Genomic DNA, 27254 nt, shown 5'->3' with positions numbered 1-27254 from the left:
GTACAACTAAACAAGGGAACAAGAGCATGTTTGCAAATTCTTTCAATTCCCAGCATTCCTGCGTGCTTCAGCATCCTCTGCAGCGCCTCTCACTTACACTGTGAAGGTTACGTTTCTGCCCGCCTTGGTGGTGCGATGGGATCTTCTAAGAATAAAATAAGCTCAACTGCTGCAGCAGTTTTTTTTTTTTTTTTTTTTTGTCTGGGTCCAAAACCAGCTCTATAATAACCCATCTCCTACTGGTCGAGCTTGAAAATTGCACGCGAGGACTTTGTGTTGATCATGAGCCCCGAAAACCAGTTATTCTTTACTCGTAGTGTAAGTTTTTGAATGCAGTTTGCAGATGCTTTGTAAATAGTTTAATCTAAAAATAGTCTGATAATACTTTATTAGTCACCCATGTCCATCTGTCCCCCTTCCTGTTCTTTGAGTGGGCGATTAGATTATTTCCTAAAGAAAAGTAGTCTGGCAAGTATGAGTATGGAGAGCAACCACTGAGAAATACTAGTGTGAATAAAAATTGTTTGTTATTACTGAATAGAAACGGATGTTACAGTGGATGGAGTTAACGCATATTTGGACATGAAACTGTGTTTGCTTATACTTAACTATTTTATTGTCAGATGCATAAAAATATTATCGATATGTAAAAAAAAAATACTAAAACATAGGAGAGCGTGGGTTTTTTAGTGTTATGTTTTTGTTTGATTTTTGAAGATGGGAAAGATTTCTCTTGAATATTGCACTAGGAAGATTTCTCTTGTGTACATGTCTCAGATGTAGCCAGCAACTAGTATGAGCTGTATTTTCAATCACTGAGGTCCCTGCAGGGGTTGGTAACTATCTGGGTGCATGGGCACACCTGTGCACATAAATGAAGTTATTTAGTGCAGTATGTATTATGAAAACAGATTTTTTTTTTTTTTTTAAAAAAAAAAACACCTTTCAGTGGATGTAACCATTTTGGAAGTCAAACTGCTGGAATGTTAATATTTTGTTTGGGGCTTTTCAGAGTGTTTAGAAGTTGGGAGCTGAGGTTTATTTCCAGAAGCAATTTGGCATGGGCAGAAGATACTGTAAGCTGCCTATTTGCCTAGTTAACTTCCCAAAGCCTTTCCTGGAGAGCTAAGGCAAAACCGAGACATGGGGATTTTTATAGACAGGTTGTTTTGTTTGTGTACGCTCCTGCTGAATGGGTGTGACTGTCTAGAGGTCTGATGGTGTAAGTATTCATTCAACAGGCTTATTTGTTCAAAGGTCTGTGTTTCAGGCTCCCCTCAGGAGCAGTTCGTGTGATGTGGGTAGTGACAGGATATATGCAAACCCCCAGCCCTGCGTGCCCGATGGCTGCTGCTGTAGGCTGCACACAAATTCAGTGGTGATCACGCGGCTCCTCCAACAGAGTAGGCAGCAAGAGCCCATACTTGATAATGTAACACCACAGTTTTCAAAATAATAAATATTAATATTTCCTATTTTGTCTCCTTATTTCCTCGTCAGCATCACCCTTCTGTGGCAAGAGGTACCTGAAAGGAAAACTTCCGTATATCAATGCACTGCCAATGGTAAGTACCTTTTTAACTGACTAAAGGTGGTGTGGTTCCTTCCTGCAGATGTCCTGTAAGCCAACTTGTATTGCAAATCGTATTTTTAGAATAACTACTTTTTAGTACACAAGTGGATTATTTTAATTTTTTAAGATGCATCTAGACCATTATTCTGTTTGACAAAAGTATTAAAATTGTATCTGGATTTTATCCCATGGAAAGTCGGGCAGTGTGTTAATGTTGAAGTGAGAAGCGTGACTTGACAATAACATAGCTCATCCTGTTGGTAACTGGTTTTGCTTCCTCTTTTGGCTAAAAGCCTGTTCTGGGTGAGCTGTAGCCTAGCTGAGTGCTCTGTTCCCCCTCCTTGGGTGCTCTCTGCAGTTTGTTTCAGTACTAACAGCTTCCTCTATAAAAAACCCACACAGTGCCAGGTGTATTTTGCTTCAGCACATTTGACAGCATGAAACTAGTGAAGGTAAAATCTTAGCTCCTGTAGAAAGGGGCTTGGTTGATGCGATCTCATTCCATCTCTGGAATATTGCTCAATGTTACAAACTATGAAAGTTCATATTTGCAGATTGTCTTTGTGGTTTACTTATGCTTTCTGATAGTTGTGCAGATGGAAGGCAGAGGTGAGGTCTGAAGAGAAGGGCTGGAACTTACTGCTTCAGCTTTGATCAAACAATCTTTTTTTCAGTAGTTTTGGTATCTTGTGTTGTCACAGTTGAGGTGTACTACAAGAATGGTAATTGCAGCATTAGCCTTAAGAAATAAATACATGAAGTGCCAGCCTGAGTTTTGTATTTCAAGCATCTCTAGATCACTGTACTCAGGATAAAAGTTAACGGGATAGTATTTTAACCACTAGCTTTGAAAACTCAATTTGGGATCTGAGAGCTGAGATGGGTTCCTTTGGTTTGCGTGGGGGTGTGGATCTAAAGAATATGTAAATAAACTATAACCTCACTTATACCTTTGCAACTTCACTGTCTTTATGCTGTGAGCAAAATGACACTCTAAGAGAGTTTGCTTGGCTGTAACTGCTTTACTTTGAAAGGTAGTAAGTAATTCTGTTGACTCTCAAGACATCATGGAGTGAAATGTATTTGACACTAAGCAAATATGACTCTGAAATCAGAAGATCTGCACCAAGTGTGTATGTCATTTAATAGCCTGATGTTTAGGCTCAGAGTTGGTATGTGTAAAGTTTATATTGATTTGGGATGAATTTCAGCTGGTGGGAATGAATTTGTTGAGTGAGAAGGCATCATATTTACCTGGTCACTTATCCTGGTATTTTAACCTCCCAAAACTGAAACTAGCAGTGCTCTCAGCCTTTTCTATTATTGCTAAATTTTCATTGTTGTTGTTGACCTTTTTGCAACAAAAAGCTACTTTGACTTCTTTTTATTTTGCATTAGTTGAGCATGGTTTTAGTTATGATTTAAAATACAGGTCCATGTTACTGCTTCTCTTAAAAGCATGACTCATTCCATATTAACCTAGTCCTTATACTTCATAAAATTTTAAAATAGCGAGAGACTGTACTTGAAATGTTACTGCATTTTGTCGTAATTTTCCTTCTACAAATTATATTAGAAATTCAGAATCGCACGGTCTCAGGGGCATGCTAGTTGTTACAGCGATCATAAAACATATTCAACTGTTCCTTGTAGTGAAGTGAAATACTCCTCACTCTTTTCTTTAAGGGCTGCTTTTGTGCTATAAGTTGTTATTTTATTATTCTAGAGTTTTCTAAACAATTACTCACCTCTTAATTAACTTTGAAACTGTTTGAATGTAGATTTAAGAGACAAGCTAGACACATTCTTCATCATCCCAAAAGTAATCATAACTTAATCTCGTTTATAGTAAAAAAGACTTTTATAGGGTTTTATTATGTTATTTTTCTCTCTGATGTTTGTAGACAAAGTATGGGCCAGAGGTTGACCTGAAAAAAGCAGTTTGTGTTCTTCTCCCAAACAAGACTTGGCTTAACTTGCCTACCCATGTTTGGTACATATATTTGAATGAGAAATTAATTTCTGATTCCCTTGAGAAATCATACTAGCATTTTTGATCAGTTTTTTAATCATGATTATCAGTTCCATTTCTTAGTACTAAAAAAAAAAAGTGAAACATAAAGCTACACATCCGCTTTTGGTTTTTCTTTGCTTTTCTATTTTAAAGGTAATTAAAAGATGCTTATTTTTTGCATCGTATATGCTATGTTAACTGATAACTAAATAAGGTAAAATATCAGTTACTCCTTAAAAACTTATTGTAATTGTTGGCAATTTTTTTAAGAATAAAATTTATATTGTGATATAGCCTGCTAAAAGAGAGAATGGCTGTGTTCGGTTGGTGTGAGTTCTCCTTCCCATTCTTCCAGTCAACTGTGATGTTCCTTAGAGTCTCAAAGGAAAGATGCAAAGGCTTAACAAAAAAGGCCTGTTAAGTGAAGGAAAATTAGTGTATAATGCTATTTTTCCTAGGATTTCAAAGGTTCGTTTAGAGTATATGTACCTGGGTACTTAATCCACGGTCACAAGGATTAATGAATGTGTTGGAAATAAAGATCCAAAGTCCTGGACCTTTGGCCTAAGCAAAAGATCACGTCAGGATTTCCGCAAAGGCTTTAGCAAATTAATATTCTTGTTATGTGATGGAGCAGGTAGCTTACCTGAGAGAGATTTTTCCATCGTACCTTGCAAGGCTTCTCTTGTGAGTTTAGAAGCAAAGCAGTTTGCCTTTCTGTCTTTTACAAGTCGTTGAAGCAGGCCTGCATGTGTGTATGCATAAATACGTGCGGCTATATAGGGGTGTGCTTGTGTGTGTATGTATGTGTATACATATAGATGTATATCTACATATATAAAAAGGAGTATACAAAAACCAGGAACTTGCAGAAATCTGGGAAGTCTCCGTTTGTGACTATCATACAACAGCTTGCTGTGATGGGTTTAATTTTGCAGGAAGTAACCGAAAAGGGCTATGGAAGAATCGAGCAAGGGAGGCAACATGGTGGCTTTCCGAGAGGCAACCTGAAAAACTCTATGCCCGGGTTCTTGGCTCCATCTCTTACTGCACGGTCAGTTTGACAAAGGTCAGCACACTGATCAGTTAAAAAGGTCTCCTGCAGAAGAGAACGGAGGATGTTATCATTTATTACAAGCTGACAGAGGCAAAGTCTGGGGATAGGCATTGAGCACAAAGTTATTTAGTCTCCAGGAAAGCAGGGTCGTCAACTGCTAAGTCATGTCGTCATAGTCTCTTGAGAGGAATACAAAGTAAGTGTTTTAAATCCATTCTTTTCAATGCTCTCTACTTTTGGGTGAATATATCATACCATGTTTTGGAGGTGTAACACACCCATTATGTGTTACATCAACCGTTTTTACATGTAAGAGACTTGTTATAGGAGAACAGCTCTGCAGGTGCTAAGTCTCTTGGGCCAGGCAATTCCATGTGTGCAACACTTCAGTGTGATTATCTACCCAGTGGATTGAGCCCAGAAACAGCAGGAGTGGTTGGAGGAGCTGGAGAGGGTGAAAAAGTCACTCCAAAGAAAAAGGCAGTCAGTGAAGGGATTGGAAGATGTCTGCAAAAACTTCCCCAAAACTGCAGCAAGACTTTTTCTTCAAACCCCTTTGTGGTGCCTTCTGTAGTGTCATCCTGTGACCTCACCACTCCTTGGAAGACAGCTGAAGGAATAAATGAATATAACTATTAGCCTGTGGTTCCACAACAGCTAACCCATCTAAATGCTGATCTGTCTGCCAGCTTAATCATCTGCCAGTGCCTTATGTTAAAATGGTTTCATGCAGAGTAAGACAAGCAAGGAAGAAGGCAGGAGCCTTCACTCAGAACTGGAGGAGTTGGGTTTTGAGTGGAAGCCCTGCCTCTGCGGGCGCCTGCCAAGGACAGCGGGAGGTCTGTGCCGCTAGCTCCAGGGTTTGCACTGGAATTGCAAAACTGACTTTGTTTCAACAGGAGCTGAATGTCATCTCACAACTATAAGTATACACGAAAGAATATCTGCGGGTGGGCAGACCTTTGAAAGACGGTATAGCTGGGGGTTCGTTTTCGTTATACTGAGAACAGGGACCCCTGCTTTCAAGAGTTTATAAAACTTGACAGTACTTAAGATGTTGATTGCAAGAGACATCAATAGTTGCTTCAAAATAAATAAACCTGCAAGACTAAGGCCCTTATTCTTCAAATAAATATGCATGTGCGTACATGTAACTTAAAGTGTAGGACTAGTTATTCTGAGATATAAATGAGGAGTACTTGCATGCATAAAGCTAACCAAGCTTGAAAGTGTTTCAACGGTAGGGCCTAAAAGTGCTCGTGAAATTTATTGTTGAGGCAGTTGGTTGTGCAATTTATAGAGCACAGCTTTAAAAGGAAAAAAAAAATTCTACCAGTTTCTGAAAGAGTCTAAGCTAAGTGACAACATGAAATTTTGGACTGTTCTGCTCCTTCTAAAATCAATGGATGCTATTATCAATGAAGGAAGGTGAAGTGCAATGTATTTTGTCTGATAATTGGTTACACCTGAACAATTATATTTCAGAGTGTTCATAAATTGTTTATTGGATCAGCATGAATTAGCTGATCTAGTGGTATATGCGTTGAAAAGGAAGTGCTAATGAAGTGATATAGAAAAATTGTGTGGTGTGGTAGGATGCATACTGTGATAAGCATTAAAAGTGTTATGTAATACTGCATTCAGATCCATTTTTGGAAGGGTTTTTTAATTTTCTGTTTGTTTATAGAAAGCAAGTTAAACACACTAATAAGATCTCTTTCTGGTTCAGAGGGAAGACACCCCGTGCCTCCTTTTTCTACTATTAAAATTCACTACTGAATGAATCAACTGAAAGGGAAACTACTGTCATTAAAAATTTTAGGAAGTGGTGGCTCTATTTTGAAGTAGCATTTGTCAGAGAACTTTCTCTGCCGATTCTCTAACCATTTTACAGTTCAGAAATAAGCTTTGACTAAGAATTCTCGGCAGAATCGTAAATATGCAATTATCTAAGCAGCCGGGATATGTAGCCCTGGGGAGGTACTCAGTGCAGTCACAAGAGCAAAGTCAACCTGGCCAGTATCTCAAACTAGGAGAGTGTTCTCTAAAACAAGATGAGGGCCATTGCCATTCCTTGCCTATTGCTATTCCTAGGTTTTAAATCTTAAATGTACCTGAAAAGAGGCTGTTTCTGCTGCAATAGGTTGTCTTACGTTACAGCTTTTTTACTCCATGTTTTTTTCCTTGTCATCTTCCTCCTCCTTCACCTCCCCTGCCTTGGGTTTTTCCGTCTTTACCACTTTACACTGGTTTTTGTTCAATAGTTAATAGCAGCAGTAGTAGTGCAGCTAGCATTAGATTATATCTTACTTGATCAGCGTGCCATCTGCTTTAGAGGAGAGGGAGATTTTATGTTTCTGCTGTGGGTTCACTGCCATATGCCCGTGGTGAAGTTGCATAACCTGAAATGACCCTTTTCTCGCTCTATTATATGAAAGAATTAGAAAAAGTGTTAAATGTTTTTGACAATGACTAAGTTTGTTGCACATTTAAAAAATTAAACTGGCTTTTAGGTGTACGTGAGGTAGGATGTTGTAGAGAAAACCTAAGGACAGGCTTTTTTGTGTCCGAGCATGTGAGCATTACTGTCTGGAGAAGAGCAGGGTTTATTTCACAGAAGACCATGTTAATGTGTCACTTGTATCATCAGGCCTTGATCCTGGTTTCCTTCCTGTCAACAGAAAGTTGATATTAGTTCAAGTCAACAAAAGTAAAAGCTGCCCTTAGTTTCAGTGTGTTGATGCTGGGAGATAATGAATATTGCTGCAGAACAACAGGAATTCTCTAGGCTGGTGGGAATGATATTAAATATACTGACTTCTGTTTGCTCTGGAGAAACTGAGACCTGTTCGCCATCAAAGACCAGGGACCCTGTGTCTGCGTGGCCATCAACATGGATGCCAGATCTAGAAGCCTGTACTTACATTCCAGGTCTCTAGTTCACCATATGAATAGAAATAAAGATTGTAGTCACTGGGTGAGTGCACCCATGTTTGTAAATGAAGGTCATGTGTGGTGTTCTTATTGTGATTTAATGAACATATATGTAAAAAACTGTTCAAAACAAGGGATCTGCATCCTCCCAGGGTTGATATTGAGCATGTGTATGTAGGCTCGACATCCATGAATTTAATATTCACACGAATGGAGAGTATTGATATCAAATGTGAGCCATAGTTGGAATACTTGTCCTCATTAATGATATTCATAAAATTTTCCCCTTTCATTTAATTTCTTTTGGCTGTAGATGGACCATATTTTATTACAGTCTGTGTGTGTTTTAAAAATGGTTTATCATGTGTTCAGGTGTTTGATATCTGTTTCAAAAAAAGATAAACTCGGTAGCAAAAATTAAGTTCAAGTCCATCATACCAATATGAAAAGGAGAGAACTTTAAAAAAGCAATAAACTGGCAATTGAGCTTTTACAAAAATAGCCATTTCACTCTTCTGTAAGCTTGTTTTCTCTATTAGTGTAGTCGCCACTTTTTGTGAAAACAGCCATGCATATAGTACAGTAAATCAAATAACATGCATGTATGATGGACTATGAAGAAGTGATTTTACATGCGTGCTTATTAATGAGAATCTAGAATAAAGTCAGTGTTGGTTAAAATGAATAGAGGGCAGATCAACTGTCAGAGCGGATTCTTTTTTCATGAATAAAAGAAACAAATTTAAAACTATCAGGTACATAACACACAAATTAAGGGGAAAAATAGATGGTCAAAGGTTAAAGAGGGAATGAAAATGCAAGTTTTATGGTCACAAGATCAAATGAGGCATTAGTTAATTTTCCTTTTTTTTGGTGCAGTTCACCAGGAGTTCAAGTAATTCAACTGAGTGATTGAACTGGAACAGAAAAGAGTGCCAGAAAAACTGATTACTAATAACATAAACAGAAAAAATAATCAAATGAACGTAAGACTTGGTGTTAGCATTTCACATTAAAATGCATTTGAAAAGGCTGGAATTCCATCCTAGTTGCAGGGAACCTGATTTACATAGAAAACAAATTTATAACAGCTATTCTTGCAACAGTTTGTAAATTGTTCTACTAATGAGCTGTCAAAATGGATTTAACCAAGAAGTGGCTGAGGCACAGAAGATATTTTCTGGAGACTGACAATCTAGGAAATGGGAAGTAACCTGAGGAGTAGGTAAGGGTATCTGAACCCAAAGAAGCACTGTGAGGAGGTGACTGTTAATTACACACATTGCAAATGGTGCTGCTCTCACGGCAAGATCATTCCTGCCTTTTCTGCTAGAGATTTCATGCTTTTTATTACAAGCAAGTAACTGGTTTGCTTATGAGTTTATGAATGTGAATGCAGCTTAGAACGGATTGTTGGCATACCTTTCCACTGCCTAATTTCCCAGTTTCTTTTATATTTAACGTTTTTTTTTTTTTTAAAAAAAATCCTTTTGGGCTGAATCCTTCAATTTCAGTTATTGCTAAGATATTTTCTGTGCTGTTTTCTGTGCTACACTTTACTAGATTCATGATTCAAAGCCCACCGCAGTCAGCGGGCGGACTCTTTGTGTGTCTTGGTTTTTGGCTTGAGCTGAAAGCTGTGGTGAATAAGCTGTTGTGGAGTGAAGTCGCTTTCATTGACCCATCTAGTTTTATTCCACCCTTCTGTTTGCTGAAGCTGACTGAAGTTTCTCAGCATATCTACCTCCTCGTAGCCTACAGCAACAAGCACTGCCTCTTTTTTTGTATTTTATTCACATGTGCCGTGGTTGTCTCTATGGTAGTCTACGTGTTTCAATTGAATTTCCTTTTTCTCCTAACGCAAACTAAATAAACTATCAATTTTTGTCTTGCAATATGACCATGTTGTAGCAGTTGCAGGAATTGCCCCATTGAGGTTGACAATATCCCTTGGACTGTTACTGCTTCTCATTTTCAACAGACTGCTTTTCAGTCATCTGCAGTTGGATGTGGATTGTAGCATATTTGGAAGAAGAATGAATGTTATATGTGTAACGTAACTACAATCCTCTGAAATATCTTAGTTCTACCATACCAGTGTCTGGAGGTCATGGGAGCTCTGGCTTTCTGTTGAGAGGGAACCGAGGAAGGGTTGCTACTCTGTATTGTGTGTGCGTGCGTGCATATATATATATTTAGAATATATGAGACTGAAGCACATGGGCTTCATGGGTACCTATAGTGGGATCTGTGTTGTCTGTCTTTCGTAAAGTCGTTCATTTTTGGTTTTATACAAAATACTCTAGAGCTAATCTGTCTAGACTGTGGTATGACGCTTACTCCAGCAATACATAGGAAATTATTCCTTAAAATAGTGGTGAAATGTAGAATTGTGAAGTCAATAAGGAGCGTGTTAAAGGGAGGTCACATCATTTTGTGCTCACGGGGGATGTGCCTAAAGGAAGTTAGCTGTCTTAAGAATTGATCTTGGGCTGATTTTAATGTGTTCACTAATGAACTTGGCAACAAAAGTAGGAGTGTGCAATAAAATTTGCCAGTGACATAAAGTTGGGAGATGCTGTCAGTATAGATGAAGAACAGAGTATCATACAGCAAGAGCTGGATGACCTTTAGGACTTGAGTGGAAAAAGAATACAGAAATTTCACAGCACATGATGCATGGTTGTGCACTTCTGGATAGATGTGAATTTTGCCCTAACCTGGGTGCTCATCTCTTGAAAATGATGGAGGAACAGACAGACTTGAGGATATTAGCCATTAAAAATCAAAGGATATCTTTTCAAGTACCCTGCAGCTCAGAAAAATGGAGTCATAAAATCTGTGAGGTGAAGAGGTACTTATAGTAGGAACAGGAAAGTGTTAATGCTGCTCATGTGCAAGGCAGCATCCCCGTGTGTAACGCTGAACTACTCTGGTAGACCATGTTCAAGGAAGGGGAGTGTAAAGTGGAGCAGGTGCAGAAGAGGGCTATGGAAATAGTGAAGGAAGAGCTGAGTCCATCTCACAAGAAGACACTGTGACATTGGTTGGTTTATTGCAGTAAAGTGAAGTCTGAGAGGGAATATAATTGCTTTCTCTGAATACATGAGGGGTTGATAAAGTCTAGAGTGAATAAAGCTCTTTTCTCTGTTAGACTGAAGACAGCACTGGGACAAGAAGAAACGTGTATCTCTTGGCAAGGAGTGTATTAAGGCTGGAAATTAGAAAATAGATCTCATCCATCAGGGCAGTAAGATTTGGGGACAATCTTCCAGTAATATAATGGGAGGCAAAACAGCCTCACTAGTTTTGCGTTCGACGCTTTTTAATACAAACAGGGCTCAAGGGTGGGGCCCAATGGTCTTCCTAACAAGCACAGTTTGTTTGTGGAGTAACAGGTTTTGTCTTTGAAAGATAAGAAAGCTTAATTTTGTGTAACCTGGAGAGAACATCAGCAATCTTTCAGCCACATTCTGTTTTGCCAGATTAGCAAGTTTGACGCATATAGAAGTAAATCATGTCCTTCTGTTAGGAACATGGGACAAAAACTGCTGCCTGGGAGAAAACGATATAATGAATATGAACATTATAGTTCAGCAAATTCAGAAGCATGTAACAGGTCTTAGACTCATTTTTTTTGTCTGATTTGAAAACAGTTTACATTAATCTGTTATGTAAATGTGTTTAAATTTATGCTTTGAAAAGGAGTGTTACCTAAATTCTGAAGCCTTCCAAAGAGAACTCATGGCATCTATATGTAGCAAACCTATGGAAAAAACATTTGTTTGGGGTTCCTAAGTTTCAATTGTTACCCAAGATTGATCTGGGACTTTTTGCACAATGCTCGAGTGGATAAATATCAGCAAAGGCAAAACTTGAGCAGAGCGTTACTAGAATTGCCAAGTTAGAGCTGTGGTGGGTGACATCTACTTGAAAAGATCTCAGCTATTCAAGACTCATAAGTTATGAACCCCAGTGCTTGCTTTTGAAGAAAAAGCATTGCAGCTTAAGCAAAGTTAATTGTTCCACATATTTTTGTGACTTATAATCATCCGGTGGAAAATCCACAGTGATTTGTAGGCACAGTGCTCTGGGTAGGGGAAGGAGCTTGGAGATCCCAGGAGATCTAGGTCACAGAATAACACACTTGCTTCCTTATTCTTTCGCCCTGGCAGCATGTCATTTGTGCTTTGTACAGTGCTACCTCCCCGGGGATCTTCCATTGGAAAACTAATGCATGTCAGAGTAGTTATGTATATATATTAAAAAAAACCCCAAAAAACCAAAAAAACACTAGCCCTGCCTCACATCTCTCTTCTGGTGACACGCATGAAAATTGCCTAGAGGTCAACTAAAAGGGCCTGTTTGGGAACAGAAGTGGGTGAAACGTGACTGCCCCGTGAGAGGTGTTCGTAGCCCTTCCTTGGATGGTTTATGGGAGCTGAGTGTCACTTAGGTCAATTTGGGAGATAACACTGGGACTTCTTCACACAAGCAACTTGCTGCACACTGTCAGGGCTGAGAAATGATGGGACGCTGTTACCGTGTGCATGGTTTTAGTGTATTTGATGAGCAATTTTGTGGCTATCTCAAATTTAAATTCACAGTGTGCTATACAACGCCTCTGCTATCATATGTTGAAATTCTGTGATAAGAGTGCTATAATTAGGAAGCTTAGTTGAAGAATTGGGTGGGGGAAACTCTTATATTCCTTAAGTTTAGTGGATTTGTCAATAGGTAAAGCGTTCCCTGATTTGCTGTGTATTCCTGGAAGAATTTCATGATAGGCATCTCAGGTTAAATGAAAAGAGCAATGCTGTCGAACAGCAGGAATATACCGGGGGGGGGCGGTGCGGTGTGTTTCTGTAGTAACAGGCGAATGCCAAAAAATCCTCTAAAACGGAGCATTTTGAACAGGGTGTTTTTTGCTTCCTTTCTCCTGTACTAAGTTGCAATGAGGAAAGCGACTGTAGGATCTGTAAACTGTGGCCTTTACTGTAGGAAATGCATCTATTTATCACTTCTAACCAAATCTAGGCAAGCTGTATGTATTTTTTAGTAACACCTAGACAAATTGTTTGTTTTGGGAATCTTAAATCTACTAAGTATTTGCTGAATGAGGAAAGAATTCTAGACAGAAGTGCATGTGTAACATCTTGCCTCACAAATTTCTAGAGCTTTAGCTGTTTAATAAGGCATTCCCTAACTCAGCCCAGCAGCCAGAGTGCCTGTTCCGTGATGCTTTTTCCTTTCCTCCCTGAGCCTGTTCCCTCAAAACACTTTCCAGCTTGCTGGGCTCTCAACTAGCTCAGTGCTCGCATTTCTGCCACGTTCACAGGGCTGTGGGGCTGAGGAAAGACACATCTGTAGGAGGCTGTTTGGTATATGGCTCGTTTAAAATAAGAGAAATCGTGTTCTCTCACTATAACTTGTATATAGATTGTTTTTTCCAAACACAGAATAGACATGTTATATAGCTCTTTATCTAGGTTGTTTTTGCACATAAACCAAGGGCTAGCCTTTAATGCTCGTTTAGTACTGAAATATTTCATTTCACTGACCAGGGAAGTTACTGAATTTAGATAAAGATGGCAATGTTCAACATTGTATTTATCCTAACTCAGAAACACTAGCACTTTGAGGAATGACTGCAAAAGCTATGTTACATCTTGGCACTTTCATTATCTTTGAAGACTCTTCAATGCTTTTTGCCTCCCAGAGAAGAGGAATTTTTTTTATTTTTTTTTTTTTAATGGTATGTTCTAGGAGGACAGAATCAGCAGGAGCAGTGATGCAGACTGTCTGGAGGACCTTGGTCAGAAAGAAAGAGTAGCAGATGGTCTAAGGAAAATATATTAAAACAAAACAACAAAAGTCCTGCACAGCAGATTTTTTTTGTTGTTGACATTTTACTTTTATGTTGTTTATCGACCTTGTCTGGTTAGATTACAATCTCTTCAGCACAGGAACAAAGTCTTATATGTTTATGCAACGTTAGCACAGTGGGGCCCCCATCTTGAAAAAGTCTTTGGATGCTGCTGTTATTCAAATAAATAGCGGTAATAATAATGTTTATAATGTCTGGTTTTAATTGTTGTGAATTGTTGTGAGCAAAAAGAGAGGTGCCTGAAATAGAACAGAAAAATTTTAAGTGAAATGAGTAAAATCCCCGTGATCTGTTGCATGTGTTGTTTTTACATTGTGTGTGTATTTCATAGATCTTTTTGTACAGCTCCATTTTATCCGAGCATGGATAACCACATCAAAGTTTTTACAACGGTTTGTATCAAGGCACATTGTGATTTATACTCAGATAGTAAAGATGATGATTACCAGAGGTTTTATGGTTTTATATAATCCTGGCCTTGCAGCCTTGTAATTCACTTGCTGTCTGTTTTGCAGTGCAGATAAGTGATATAAACTCTGCACATAGATTTGTTTGGCTTTTCCTTCTCTACGAGTCATGGAAGCACGCCTGTGTGGGTTCCCACCCACTCCCCTGCATGCATACCGGCTCATTTTCCTCCAAGGCACTGATTTGGAGTAGCCCTGTTTTGGTTTTTTTTTTTTTTTTCCAGTTTCAGTGTTACAAATGGAATTGAGGGGCAGGGTAAATAGGGATGAACTTGGTTATGTATCACTGTGAAATACACAGCTCGTTTGTGTCTAGAAATTGGGTCAGGTTTTAATTGCATTGTCAGGGGTATTTAGTGCTTAAATAGTTTGCTTCTCAATAGAAAAGGGAACAAAAACAGATCTGCTATTATCTTTTTTTCTAGCACTTATAAAAATGTAGTAGGTATGTATAAATGTAAAGTATAATAGTTGTAGAAAACCCTACAAACCTTTAACTACTTGCAAGTGCTCTCAGTTTTCTTCTTGACGAAATGAGCTTCCCCCAACAACACTATATGTTGTTGCATATCTACAGTGAACCTCTTTCTCCTCTGAGTGTTGCTATTAGTAGACAGACAGGTTTACTTCACCTGAGGTAGGAAATAACATTTTTTTATGTATTTTGAACAACATTTGTAAGAGTCTAGCAGATTTAGGAGCCAAAGTTAAAGTCCATGATCACTTGACAGTGCTGCCTCATTCTTTTGCCTCTGCCTGAATGACACTTTTGCCCTCATCTTCATCCACAGAGAGGTTGTGTAACTGAATAACCATGTCTGCTTACTGCTGTACAGCGTGGGATTGTCAGATTTGGCTTTCTTCTTAACTGCAGTTCAGGTGAAGGATATGATGGCAAGGGATTAATTGTTTCTGTGGTTATATAGTAGAATATTTGGTTATAATAATTACAATTCAGTTAATAACCGAATTCATTCAGTTAAAATCGGTGGAAAGGCAGCTTCACTGGCATCCTTGAGAGGGATGCTCTTACCAGGAGGTGCACCTAGATTTACCGTGAAGTCTGTGGTTTGTCTGGTGGAAAGCAGCCTTTGGTAGTGGCAGGGAGCCTGTGGGATGTGGAATAAACATCTGAAGCCATAGTGCTTAGAAATGGGTGTTCATCTACAAGCAATAGGGATTAAGTCTCTGTTATTGGCTTGTTCTTTTTCTGTGGTTTGAAGAAGTTCCTGTTGTGGATTTTTTGAGTGGTCTGTATGAGCCAGGACTTCCCAGAAAACCACTTGCCTTTATCTTCATAACATACCCAAACCTCAAAGTTCTATTCCTATTTCTATTAAGATTAATTAAAACGTGAAAATCCTGTCAAATGTCCTTCCATCTATTACGCCAGTTTTTGCCTAGGATAAGTGCAACTAAAAAAAATTTTAAAATTAAAATAATTTTTCCTTCTGCTGATAGTGTTTGCGTGTTTTGCGATAAGCTGTTGCAGTAAACTGATTCAGAATAGGAGAAAAATCAAAAGATACGAACTAGGCCGTGACTCGGTGCTGGCTTGATATAAAGCATGCAGTGTGAGACTGATTTCAGTGTTACAGCTACAGAGACAAATTTGCTTATCGATAGCTGGGCTCCAGTTTTTGTTCATAGGTATAAGACACGCTGATCCCCCCACAGCCATTGAATGAAATTCGCTGATAGTGGAGACTTTCATTTAGCTGGTCAAGCCCATCCTAATCCTGAAAAATTTTAAATGATCTGCTGAGGGCTTAAATATTTTCAGGATACAAAAAAGGAAAAGCACAGCAAGCTATAGATGGGACTGTGTTCATCTTTTCTTCCTTATCCCCTTTCAAATTACCTCGCAGCTTTCCTGCTTACATGTGTGACAGTTATTAGAAAAAATAGTGGACAATGGATATAAAAATATCCCGTGTGATGGAAGTGGCTTTGGATCCCAGCTGGCTTCGTATTTTGTTTCTTCTTGAGCTCTTGTTTCCTTTTCTCAATTTTGACTCCTCTAGTTTTTAGTAGTTACAGTGTTGAAGTGAATTTTTGGATAAAAGGAAAATTTAGTAAATGTACAAACATAGACAATCCTGTTCCCAGATAGCAATTTATGATCTTAATGCAGGATTCTCTTCACTCCCTGTGGATTCAAAGGTGAATCAGCAATGTGTAAAGTTAGTTGCAGCTGCAATTGATTTCTTTGTACAAATACTTTGGTATGGATAAATACGTGAGAAATTAAAGAGCTGGCACAGGGCCCCTGGTTTTGTGCAAATCTTAAGGCTCGAAGGATGATTTTTTGTTTATTTTTTTTACAAGAGTAAAAGAGCTAGCTGTAGAAGGAAGTTCTGTAAAAGGCATTATTAGGAGGAGTGTGCTCCTGCAAGCTGATGGGAGGTGATGTGATTTTTATGCTGAGAGGGAGGATGAGCAGCAATGATTACTGTGTTTCTCTTCAAGTCTGTCTCTCAGACATTTCTGAGTATCCCAAATTAATCTGCTATAAAACTGTAAAATAGACTATTATCCACCAAAATGTGAGCACAGGTCACCTTTGGTTGAGGCCGTGATGTTCCTTAGTCTTAGGTTTGCTTAGGGAACTGTTTCCTTGTAATTCTTTCTCTGTTTCTATTTCCTCTCTATGCCAGACGTACCTGAAACAATGGGTCCTGCTGCTCTTTCAGCAGAAGGCTTGAGGCGCTTTAGAGTGTGTTGCCAGGGTTTCTTTCTCCTGCCAGCTCTGTCTTCAGTGAACGTCTGCAGGATGCTCTTTTTTTCTGCTTTTTCTGTGGATAGTGTCAGGTATCTGGAGAAGGAAGGGGAGAACTGTTTTCAAGGCAAATTACAAAACAGAAACCAGAAGAAAACTCAGCAGAATGGGCCATATTCTTTAAAAGCATAACTCACCGCAGTGACTTTTGGCCTCCTCTGAAATCCCCCAAATGGTCTAGCTTTGCCAAAGGAGCCCTAAATTACCTCATTTTGTAAAAGCTACAGAGAAGAGGCGTCCCATGTTGGTTGAACTTTACTTGTTTTTTCCATGATAGAAGAGAAGCCGGAGAGGCCATAGAGGGACCTCTGCATCTCAGTCCATAGCCATGTGTAAAGCACATCTTCCATCTCGGGGAGCTGGCAGTCACCGGGGGGCTTCGTCTGGACCCAGTATGATTTTGTGCAGGGTATCTTATGCATGTGCATACCCCTTCCCCCACTGATTGATAAGAACATTGTTAGAGATGTTGTTTCACCTTTGTTGGCGGCTCTTTCACATGAAATACAGTCTAAAGATCGACTAGTATGTTGTATCGCATTTCACGGTGCATTGCTTGTAGTGCTAGCAATCAAAGCTAGTCTCTGGGTGGGAAATAATAAAATTTGATCCAGTAATTCCTTATTACCACCTCCTGTACAGTCACTCCTCCCAGCATCACTGCTGCATAGGACCTTCTAAGATACGGCTGTGCCAGTGTCTGACCCAGCTTCATACCGATGAATTACTTAACACTACTCTTTTTTTTTTATTTCCCTCTGGGTAGACCTCTATATGGAAAAAATGTTTGCACAAGCTCATGTGATGTAACAAAGACTATTAAAATCTAATATGACTTTAGTCAAATGTATAGTTGCCTAAAATGAAAGTTAGGTGTTAATTTAGGAAGGCACACAATAGGGGTATTGTAATTTAGCAGTGGCTGACATGTCTCTCAAAACTCAAAGTAGGTTGTACTATAAATACAGTCACTTGTTTTGCAATTGACATTTTGCTAGTGGGTGGCTAATTTGAAGGGAAATAGACCAGAGATCTAATATTAATAACTAATTAATAGTTATGTGGATATTTTAAGCCTATTTTTCTACTTATTTATAGGCATATATTATTCATCTATGCTGTGTATCCTTCTTTGCATATATGTTTAATTCTGAAACTTTGGCTTCAGTAACATTCACGCTTATGTGCCTTTGCAATCAAAAGCTTGAAAGCAAAGTTGGTTGTATTTCTCAAAACTACTTTCTGAGGATGATTTCAAAGTAATGTCACTTAAACTATCTTAAGAAAAGCTTCCATCTTGAAGCAAGGCCTAAGAGGAAAGCCAACGATGTGGCGCCTACGTATCGCCTTAATTTGTGTGTCCTAAATCAGCATCAATACTATATGTTTTCCTGTGTATAAAGTAAAACATAGGGCAGTTTTCAGGCCTCCATTGGAAGTGGGTAGCTCATGGTCAAACTGAAGAGGAATAAAACAAGAAGGAGCATCTCACAAGAACCTTGATCCTTTGGGATCAGAGTAAAACATGCATTCAAGTGCATGTCGCTTCTCACAGCACATGTGTTGCTATACCAGAGAGATACATTTGGTTTGCTCTGACAGGAAAAATTTCCACGTCTCTCTTCTACCTGTTTGTCTTGCCTCCTGCCTTCTTTCTCGCACTTACACTCATCTGTAAATTAATAACTGTGTGATACTTGTCCTTTTAATGAATTCTTAAATGAATTTATAATAAGGCAGGAAGATTATGTGAGAGATGCATTACTTTGCACGTACTTGATATTTTTAGATCTGTTTTGTCACATATCCAAACATTTTTAAATGCATTCCACTAAACTTGGTAGAGCAGTGCTGCAGTACCCCAGGCTGTGACTGCCGGCTGTGGAATCTGCGTGCGTCGTCTTTGCATCTCGTCCCTCTTGTGTGAGTAACTTTGCTGTGAGCACTCAACTCACGGGAAACAAGAGTTGTTTCCCCACCTATAGAGTTTACGTTATTCATTTACCTAGCTGTCCTAGGAGGTTTAAGCTGTGTCCTACAAGGCGTTTGCTGTTGCTGGATCCAAAGCCTGCTGGCTGTTATCTGTGAAACTCACCTGCTAGTGGAAGCGTCAGTGGTACCTTTGACCACATGCTGCATCTTCGGCATTAAGGTCTTCTCAGCATTTGTTGCAAGCGTGAGGAAAAACCCATACTAGTGCCGATCATCTAATCGTGAGCAGATGCACTGGTCTGCCGTTTAATACCCTGTACTTTGGAGGGCGGGGTGCTGCAGCTGTTTGCTTGTTGGAGGGCACAGTTATTGACAATAGTGGAAGCACAGTGCGGGGCTTTGAGCTTTCACAGCCCTCCTGGCAACTGCCAATGTCCTTTGAAAGGTGATGAGCTCTTTGTATTTTTCCTCTGCTGCCGGTCCCAGAGCTGTGTCTCTGCACGTGTTTCAGCATAGTTCACAGTGCCATAGTTGTGAAAGAAATAATTAAGGATAGACAGACTCTCTGCAGCAAGCTTCTTGCTTCCATTTTCTTGCAGATATCCAAAGATTTCAATTTTAAGGTGGGTTTTGTTTTTTTTTTTGTGTTTTTTTTAATTTTTTTTTCCTGGCTCTTATGTAATTTACTGTGCACGGTACAGCTCTGGGCAGAGAACCAACCCAGACAACTTGTGTTACTGATACAGTGAGCATAGGTGGAGAGATTGGTGTTTTAGGCATTGCTTGGGATCCAGGACATTTCGAGAAGTGCTTAAGGTTCAGTTATTGATAAAATGCAGCTGGTAGAGTTTGCCCAGTTCACAGTGGCTTGAGGAAGAACTGACACGGCTAAAGCACTCGCCTGCTCCAGTGATGAGCGTTGTATATGAAGGCAGATAACGAGGCCCGCATTTAAACTCTGCGGGACACTTGAAGCGTGATTTCTCATGTTTCACAGTCAGTTTGAGTCACGTTGGGAGTGACTGTCAATGGTTTGGTTTGCATTTTTTTTTGGTCCCTGTATACTTCTGCATGACAGTACTTGTTTTTATTTTCAGTTCCTTGTGACTCGGGGAATATTGTATCTATGCATGTGCTTATTGCATCTAGTCCTGTATGTAACGTAGTCCTGTTGATTTGACTGTAATCATGAGAATCCATCACAAGGTGCAGACTTAATCTACCAAGATTTATAGACAAATTCTAAGATTCTGTAGTAGTTTAAAAAAAATCTCTAATACATTAAAAATTTACAAAAATTCCCTTGCATTTCAAGTGGCAACTTCAATGTTTTTGCCTTTGCTAAGAAGCATATCTACATCTGGGCAATCCTGCTTGTCCTTGTAATACTTGCTTATCTTTTCTGTCAAAAATAGTAAACTGTATTTGTCAAAGACTTAATATAGCAGGCTGCAACACTTTAAGCATCTTAAAAATTACCTGTATGCCAATCCTGGTACTGCAATGAAAGTGTCTGTCAAATACCGTGCTCTGGGAATATTAAGCAACGGCTCCTGTACAAAGTTCTTGTGTTTTGAACTGCTGCCGATCTACCAACAGATTCAAGGAACTTCAAATAATCTGTGAAGGATTGCAGGCAAGGGCAATAGGCAGTTGCATGTGTTGAAAGTAAACAAGTTAAGTTCATGAGTAACTGTCATACCTCCATAAGTTTTGAGATACGGGACTTTTTTTAATGTCTGTGTTTCTTGTTTGGTTTGGGTGTATAGACTGGGAATATATTCTTCCATTTGAATGAATTTTTGACCTTTTTTTCTCAAGTTTGTCTCGTATTCCTTAAGTATCTCAATATGTGCTTCTTTGGTGTTTACAAGTCTTGAGATGGTATTTTCCTACATAAACATGTGACTTTCTGAATAGCACCAAAAATCAGTGTCCTTTGCAAACATTTTTTTAAATCTCAAATTATTGAAGGCCTATTGAGTCTGAAAATTAAGTAATGTAACTTTCTGCAAACATGCATATTTTTTTCAGTGTAATTGGAAGATGTTTTGGATTACTTCTTTAGGCCTATACGGCCAAGAAGCCAATTATAGGCATGGTTAGAAAGTGATAGCGTGCATTAGTCAGATTATAACAAGGTTCCAATAATGTAAAGTTGCTGCATGACAAATTAGTTTGTATAGATTTTGACAGTTGTTGCCTTTAATAAACTAAATTGTTAAGCAATATGCAGCTGCAATATTTCCAAAATTGGAGAAAAACAGACGCTATTTCCTTGTCAAAAGTCTCTTCCATGGAGCAGGACCGTGGGCGTTGGTAAGCCTGGTTTGAGTTGTTCAGTTGACTTTGTGAATCCGTCTGTCCCAAGATGATTTTTGTCTCCGTAAGTAGATGATACACAGATTACAAGAGCTACTTTAAAGAGTTGGTCAGGCACTTTCTTTTTGCTGTTACTCCTGACAGATGCATTCATAATCTTTTGGGCTGCCATTTAGTAAACTAAGATTTGGTATTTTTTAATGTGATTTATGAATAAATGGTGACCAGGTTAATGCTGCCTGTTTATTTTCACTACAGACTTGATCCAAGAATTTAACTTGAGTCTCCTGAGAGAGCACAAGAGCTATCTATGTTGTAACTCCATATGACTATTGAGTTACAACTCTGAAATCCAAGAACTTGTCTTTCCCTCTAGTAAAGTGTTACTACAATGCTATTAAAAAAAGGCCAAATCTACGTAAATTCTAGAAATCAGGCTATTCAGTCAGTAGCTTTATTATGCTTTCATGTCCTGAGCTATGTTCCAGTTGCAGGTTTGAGAACCTCTGTGGCTGCCAAGTGACGTTTGTATCTACCTTGGTGAGTGTCTATTTTAGTGATACAGACTTTAATTAGATATGACATAATTATGACATAACCTGCTTTCAGTCCAATTTAGGACCAAGTCCCACTATTTTTACATGGATACCCAGGCAAATTAAAGCCCACTTTGAGGTGTGTGCTCCATCCCAGAAGTGCCACTTGATATTTATTCGAAAGGAAATGAGGCTCCTGCAAGACACGGTCACTGCCTGGCAGTTTGGCTCTTTCCTTCTCACAGTCCCAGAGCGGCGAGGGCAGACCTTATTTCTGAGCGTCTTTGTCTACTGTCCCTTGCAGTGTTTCAGCTCTTGTGATTTTCTCCTGGGAGAACATGGTGGCACTGACTTAACGCGGCTAAATGGAAAGCTGAAGGCTGCTGGTTTTCTGCATTTGTAGGCATGAAGCATGTAGCAGCCTTCTGCTCTGGGATTGTGATCGTGGTGAGGGTTGCTGCCATGAGATAAGTTGCTAGAGATCATATGCAGAATGGTGGTGATAGGGAGGGGATGTTTTTACTAAATATTAAAATGGCAAAATTGAGGATTTTCAGGAATGAGAAAGAAGACCACAGCTTTTCAATGCTTTTGATCAGCTTACATTTTGAAGGCTGCTTTTTTAGGAAAGAGAGATGCAAGCTCCAGAGATCGTTCTTAATGAGTATGCGAAGTAGTGCCTGTAGCATTTGCAAGAGCAGTCATAAAACAATGTAAGTGGAGGCAACCTTTAAAAAATGAAATGCTTCTGCCATACACTTTGGTAAAAATCATTCCCATGTTTCATTTTTCAGTGAGAATATACATATAATACTTGAAGGCTTTAAGCCAAATACTTTTAAGTATGATTAGGCCAAAGAACTGGAATAACTCTCAAAAAGAAAGAATGACAATTTCAGTGTATTTTTTTTCCAAAATAGTCTGACCAAGTAACTTTATAGAAATATATATTAGTGTCTGTGATAGACAGTACATAAGCAATCTCATGGAAAAAAAAAAGCAATATGCACCAGCTCCTTGGAGATATGCTACAAAATACTAAAGAGGGAAAAAAAAAAGAGAAAAGAAAAGGAAGGAAAAAAGCCTGTCTTCTATGTATGATGGATATCGGGCAATCGGAAATGCAAGTCACTGCTCAAGTTCTTTAATTCTTGGGTTGTTTTCATTCAGTGTTTGAAAGACACATCTCATCTGAAGAATGTACAAAACAATAAAGCTCAAAAACCTGTCTGCTCCCTATATGCACCAGTCAAAGCTTGTATGGGTGTACATACTGCTTCCTTGGTGTGCCCTCAGCAGCTAGTCAAATATAAGATGTCTTGAGCATCATCAATGGACTTTGAAAATATCCTCTGCACTGGTAATGTACGACTTCTTAAATCGTTAAACGGATGAATTATGGAAATGACAGTGGATAAGGAAGAGAAGAAAACATGTGCGTTCACTTGGGACATTGCCTCGAGGTAGTCAAAGCAGAACATTAATCCTTTACAGATAAAGATCTTAAACTTCATAGTTTAACTTTCAGAACCTGGAATAACTGTTTGGCTAACAAGTAATGTTTACTAGTACAGTTATACTTAAAGATGCAATAATGCTGAAGCTTTGCTTGTCTGTAGCATTTTAATCCATGTCTGGTTGTCATCTGCCTGGGGAGCTTTATGGAAAATGTTAGTTGTCTGGGCTTAAGCTTACAGGATAAAATTTTCTTGGAGGTTTTAACTTGAGTGTGGTTATGACCAAAGACTTAAGCTTTTGTAATGCTCAAACTTCCTGCATCCATTTTCATGAATAGTTTTGCTGAGTCCCTTTCAGCAGGATTAGGGCTGTCTTGGATCACTCCAATCATCACTCTGTGATCAGTGTTTCAGTTTTCTCCTGAAATTACTGCGTCTGCTGTTATCAAGGAAATACCACTTTTGTCATGTTTACTTTGTGATCATAACCATTATTTGGTGAATTGTCATCTTAAACGTTGCATGTGATAAATTATTTATTGTCAGTTTAACTTCTGATGCTGTGTTTGGTTGTGCTGTGTGTAAGCTTCTGAATTACGACAAAATATTCAGCAATCAGTGCAATCCTACTTGAAAATTAAAGAATTTGCTTACGTGCCGTAGAGCGAGTCTAAGAGGCCGAGGTGCATTTTTCAACCCAAGACTGGTTTTCTCTAAGCCACCTCTCCTGTTGTGATTTTTTTCCTCAGGTGTGGCAAAAAGGGATCTGTGGTACTGTTTGCAGAGACAAAATGGAAAAGCAAATCTTGTTTTTGTAGATGAATCAACCCTTATTTTGTTAACGCATTACTTGGATTTCGGTTTCTCTGCTGGTGACGTTTGTTGGTTGGATGGTCTTTGAAATAGAGGGATTAGAGGGAATAAGTGGTAGTGAGGAGATCAAATATCTCAGTGGTAACATTTGGGTTTATGCAAATGGAGGGAGAAGCAGACCAGAAATTATGCTGCGTTCATAGGACAGACTAAAAATAAGGCCTTATTCATGCACTGAGCTCTCTGAAGATCCAAATACATGCATTGCTTTAAGTTCAAGAGAGAGACTTACATTTTTGTTTAATGTCAGTTTATACTGAATTCTTTTTCTGTACACATGCATTTTATCACCTTAGTAGCAGTCCTTGCTATAGTCATACAGAGAGAAAACATCAAATACTACTAACAGGTGGTCTAGTGGGTAAGGCAGCAGTAAACAATACTTCCCAAAAGTAGATCATTTCTTTCTCCCTGATGGGCCACATTCAATTTATAAAATGCACATCAGTACTTTTTATGAGCACATAATTTACTTTTTTGTCTTTTTTTCCCCTAACTGTACATGATTTAATATCAAAACAAGCAAAACCCCTAGATAGTCATTCAAAAAAGAAATGCTACTTGTTTGTTAAAAAATCCATTTTTGATTTTTTTAAACAAATGGCATTGACTTAAGTCCCAATCTAATAGTAGTAAGGATTTCAGTTACATGTCATGGAAGAGAAGAATCTATATTGGAAATTGCTGCCCAAAAGCTTGGCAGAGTTGCAAACAAAGCCATCATTTTAAGAGATCGAGTCAGTCTAGTTTGGATAGCTGTGTTCCTTTAATTTAGAAAACTACAAGACATACTTTTCCCTGTATTTCTTTCAGTTAGCGAAATGAAAAAGCTTGTGGGAAAAAAGAAACTCCCATGAAATGGGTAACTAGGACTGGGTGCTGATCAAGGAGAATGCCCCAGTGGCAGGTCAATCCAGCATGGCCTTCTCAAGTACCCCATCCACCAAATGCACCGACATTCATTAACTACTTCAAGAAAAAAAGCTAACCTTTTCACAGAATCTTTTTCAAATTACCATTTCTGTTGCTGTCCTTTGCCAAAACAAGTGCAATATGTTTACACGTGGCATCATTACGTGGATTGGTGGTAATGTGATAAAATTCCTGCTCTGCAATTAATTTTGAAATGCAGAAGTAATGTATATTTTTGTGTACAGTTTTTAAAAGACTAGCTCTTTTAAGCTGCGGAGGGAAAGATTTCATGCTCATGATGCACAAATTCTGACGGAGTGTGAGCATTTTAGTAACAGATACAGTTGTTAAGGTTGCCAGTTAGCGTCACGTGTAAAATGTTGGGTGCTCAAAATCATCCACATTTTTTCAGTGTTTTCTGTTCTTGTCCTCTCCCTGAGGCTGGTAAATCTCTTTAGCCCTTCCCTTCCTCCCCAACTCTTTTTTTTTTTTTTTTTTTTCAAATGAGACTGGGTTTGCAGTTTGATTCTTTTCAGATTCTCTGAAATGTATCTAGACAAGCATCTTGTAAGAAAAAAAAAAAGACTAAGCATGTAACTACAAAGCAATCCACAGCATTACTGCAGAATGAAAGTCTGAAGAGTGGAGGTAGTAAGGGGAATTCTTCCCTGTGATTATAGGTGAGCATCCTGTGATGTGCTTCATTCATCGCATCGCTTGGTAGGAATATAATTAAATGTCAAGTTTTTGTCCTACATGCTACAAATTCTGTTCATGTCACTAACTTAAATTAAAAAAAAATAAATGAACATATTCTATGTAATGTTTAAGTCTTTGTAGCACATGCAATAAATTTTCACAGAATCACAGAATCACAGAATGTTAGGGATTGGAAGGGACCTCGAAAGATCATCTAGTCCAATCCCCCTGCCGGAGCAGGATTGCCTAGACCATATCACACAGGAACGCGTCCAGGCGTGTTTTGAATGTCTCCAGAGAAGGAGAGTCCACAACCTCTCTGGGCAGCCTGTTCCAGTGTTCAGTCACCCTCACCGTAAAGAAGTTTTTCCTCAAATTTAAGTGGAACCTCCTGTGCTCCAGCTTGCACCCATTGCCCCTTGTCCTGTCAAGGGATGTCACTGAGAAGAGCCTGGCTCCATCCTCTTGACACTTGCCCTTTACATATTTATAAACATTAATGAGGTCACCCCTCAGTCTCCTCTTCTCTAAGCTAAAGAGACCCAGCTCCCTCAGCCTCTCCTCATAAGGGAGATGTTCCACTCCCTTAATCATCTTCGTGGCTCTGCGCTGGACTCTCTCTAGCAGTTCCCTGTCCTTCTTGAACTGAGGGGCCCAGAACTGGACACAATACTCCAGATGCGGCCTCACCAGGGCAGAGTAGAGGGGGAGGAGAACCTCTCTTGACCTGCTGACCACACCCCTTCTAATACACCCCAGGATGCCATTGGCCTTCTTGGCCACAAGGGCACACTGCTGGCTCATGGTCATCCTGCTGTCCACTAGGACCCCCAGGTCCCTTTCCCCTACGCTGCTCTCCAACAGCTCTGTCCCCAACTTGTACTGGTACATGGGGTTGTTCTTGCCCAGATGCAGGACTCTACACTTGCCCTTGTTATATTTCATTAAATTTCTCCCCACCCAACTCTCCAGCCTGTCCAGGTCTCTCTGAATGGCTGCGCAGCCTTCCGGTATCTCAGCCACTCCTCCCAGTTTTGTGTCATCAGCGAACTTGCTGACAGTGCACTCTAATCCCTCATCCAAGTCATTAATGAATATATTGAATAGAACTGGTCCCAGAACCGACCCTTGCGGAACTCCGCTAGACACAGACCTCCACCTGGACTCTGTCCCGCTGACCACTACTCTCTGGCTTCTTTCCTTCAGCCAGTTCACAATCCACCTCACTACCCGATCATCCAGACCACACTTCCCCAGTTTAGCTGCGAGGATGCTGTGGGAGACCGTGTCAAACGCTTTACTGAAATCGAGATAGACCACATCCACAGCTTTACCATCATCTATCCACCGGGTAACATCTTCATAAAAGGCTATCAAGTTGGTTGAGCAAGACTTCCCGTTGGTGAAGCCATGCTGAGTGCCCCTAATGATCCCCTTATCCTTGATGTGCCTAGAGACAGCACCAAGAACAAGTTGTTCCATCACCTTTCTGGGGATGGAGGTGAGGCTGACCAGTCTATAGTTACCCGGGTCCTCCTTCTTGCCCTTTTTGAAGACTGGAGTGACATTCGCTTTCCTCCAGTCCTCAGGCACCTCTCCCGTTGCCCACGACTTAGCAAAGATGATGGAGAGTGGCCTAGCAATGACTTCCGCCAGCTCCCTCAGCACCCGCGGGTGCATCCCATCAGGGCCCATGGATTTATGGACGTCCAGGTTGCTTAATTGGTCCCTGACCCAGCCCTCATCAACCAAGACAGATTCCTCCTCTATCCTGACTTCTTCTGAGGCCTCAGGGGTCCGGGGCTCCTCAGG

General features: G+C 39.5%; 1 protein-coding gene across 3 annotated transcripts in view; it reads left to right on the top strand.

The window, feature by feature from the left end:
- TBL1XR1 (TBL1X/Y related 1) overlaps positions 1 to 27254 on the top strand; it is a 117141-nt gene that overhangs the window by 47977 nt on the left and 41910 nt on the right. For 2 of the 3 annotated variants that reach the window (XM_068406401.1, XM_068406400.1), the window contains exon 2: positions 1501 to 1565. The gene's annotated coding sequence lies outside the window, so the exon portion shown is untranslated. Of the gene's footprint in view, positions 1 to 1500; positions 1566 to 4602; positions 4642 to 27254 lie in introns of those variants that run through there. The other variant, XM_068406402.1, reaches the window with a different exon arrangement.

Source organism: Nyctibius grandis, chromosome 8, assembly GCF_013368605.1.
Source record: "Nyctibius grandis isolate bNycGra1 chromosome 8, bNycGra1.pri, whole genome shotgun sequence".
In the NCBI taxonomy this organism is placed as follows: domain Eukaryota; kingdom Metazoa; phylum Chordata; class Aves; order Nyctibiiformes; family Nyctibiidae; genus Nyctibius; species Nyctibius grandis.
The sequence above is the reverse complement of the archived record's forward strand: the minus strand, read 5'-3'. Positions and strand labels throughout refer to the sequence as shown.